Consider the following 2,615-nt stretch of genomic DNA (forward strand, 5'->3'; position numbering starts at 1 on the left):
CAACTGCATTTGCAGAATAAACTGATGAGCAAGCCAATATTCAAGATAGTCTGAGTGACAGTAATGTCACAAATATGTGACCACCTTCTAACCATACCAGATCCTGGCATATTGGCCAGGCCAATTCTAGGCCTGCTGGGTCAGTAACTGGGATCCAGCGTTGTCAGTGGCCCTGGAGGCCATGTCGTGACAGAAAGCACCATAGTAAGGACTGGGCAGGCAAGGCAAGCAAGGCAGCCTCTGGGAAGCCTACCAGAGCCTTCTGAGAAGCCACAGTTCAGGTGTGAAGCTGGGGTAAGAACCAAAAAAGTAACCGAGGACCTGGCACAGAGAGGCCTGCATGGACTTAGCAGAACATTCTGTAGCCATTTCAACCGACTTCTTTTCCTACCTGTTTGGCTAGAGGCCTCACTGCCAGGAACTTACAGGGACCAAACTCTGGCCCCATATGTTTTGGGCAAACAGCAGCAATTGTACATATTAGTATGGAAACTATTCACTTCAGGTGGCTGGATAAAGCCTGGGCCCAGTACTTTCTTCAACAGTAGTAAGTTACTCCTTCTAGGACTTTCTAAATGTGTGTCTCAATAGATTTCAGTAAAACAGCAAAGTCACTCAACAGAGCAGGCTGATATGAACAGAAAAACACCTGCAGGGCTGTTTGGCGTTGATAACACCAACAAGGCAATCCAAGGTAGGCCAAAGGTCTGTGTGTGTAGGGGAAGGGAGGGGAGGTGCTCAACACGAGGTCAGAGCAAGGGGAGCCCGGGCAGCAGGGAAGATCACTGTTGTCCGTTTCACAATTCAACCTTGGATCCCGCGAGTCTGGATGGGGATGGCCCTGAAGAAGCTTGCATTTCTTCTACTTTCGGGCAAGGGTGGGCTCTCTCATTTAAATTCTAAGGCTGAAAACAAAGACCTTAACCATAGAATTCAAAATGGTTCACCTTGTAGAATAAGTGTATTTGATCCGGCCAGGTGAAATTGTCATTCTTTATTTGTAACTTTAAAAAAATTTATATTGCTCAAATTAATATCCCTGTTGACTATTGTTATCAAATCATAGTAGGATTGTTGATTTCTAACTCGAAACAGAACACTTGCAAAAGCTATGATCAGTGAAAGAAACTCGTAAATCCAAACCCATCTGTTAGATGATGTTTCTGACTCAAGGGACTTATCAGTTAGAATGACCCCAGACGTGGTTACCTAAGTCAAACAAAGAATCCAAAATTCAACTGAACATAATTTTAATATCTTTAAGTGACGGGTGGTCCTAAGAACTGGAAAGAATGCAAGAACCTATCAAGTTCCAAGATCTTTAAAATGGTACCCGGAGGGCACCTTCTGTCATCATCAATGATCTCATCTGTTCCAAGTCCTTCCTATGCACAAGTGTCCAGCATTGGCTGGACTCTCCCCAACATAGCCATTCTGGCCAGGAAACTGGCTGCGGAGATTCTGGAAAAAGGCCACTTTGGCCCCAGTGGACTGTGCTCTATGAAATTCTCCTGAACATCCTCAGAGACACACATATCTCATTGTGAATCAACCCTACACTACGCCCAAAGACCCTGGGATACCAAGCCACAATCACATCCAAATTGCCATCAAAGCAAGATGAGGCTAGTATTCCAAAATATTCCCAAAAACCCCCAAACAATCTGGCCCTTGGTATAAATAGACTTATTTACTATTCTCCAGCTGGGGAGGTAAACTCACATACATCCCACCATGAAGGGGTTGACAAAATGCAATATGGACTTAGAACAACTTTTAGAAATCTGTGAGGTCAATATCAATTGATTGATAATGTCCTGCACTTCAGATACTGACACTGAAATAGATGTAGAATAACTTAATGAAAGTCTCTTTTCATTGTTCCTTTAAAAAATGCAAGTCGAAGCTGACTTGTGCAAATCTGGGGTACCATTTAAGACCTCAGGGGCCTAGAGAACACCCCACAGCTTGGGGCAGCTTCAGACTGAGAGTGGCAGGCACACGTGACTGAACCAAGAGCCAAGCAAGCACTGACAAACTGTGTGGGGAGGCAGAACGTGCAGCCTCGGGGCCATCCCCGTGAACTGGGAAATCGCCAGGCTACTACCCATCGCAGCGCCGTGAGCTTTGCTTACAGCCCTAGTTTGCTGCTTCCTTAGTGGAAGGTCTTCCTTCCTTTTTCTCACCTTGACCACTTTCCTCAAGTGTCTCTTACACTTGACGGTGTAGAATTACAATCCTGGAAAGCTCTGATCAGAGCTTCATGACTCTACAAATATCAGTGTGTACATTTGCACACCCAGAGGCAGGGTGATGAGGGCAATCAGCCCCTCCGCGATCAAAATAACTCGATAATACCTATTAATAGAAATATTCCTGATATTTTACTTTCTTAAGCTCATAGCCTCTTTGTTCTTCAACAAATACCATGACTCCCTTTCTTTAAAAATGCATACCTGGGTCTTTTTTCAGATACAGACCTCACTTGGCTTATTACTCTTGATTTCAAAATGTATGCTTGAATCTGGTTTGTATTGTATGTTTGTTAACTCATGAGTATAAAGGCCTAACTAACTTCCCTTGTGAGCTGCAGAACAATTTCCAAAAAGGTGGTC

This window comes from Ursus arctos, unplaced genomic scaffold, assembly GCF_023065955.2.
Source record: "Ursus arctos isolate Adak ecotype North America unplaced genomic scaffold, UrsArc2.0 scaffold_31, whole genome shotgun sequence".
NCBI classification, from domain to species: domain Eukaryota; kingdom Metazoa; phylum Chordata; class Mammalia; order Carnivora; family Ursidae; genus Ursus; species Ursus arctos.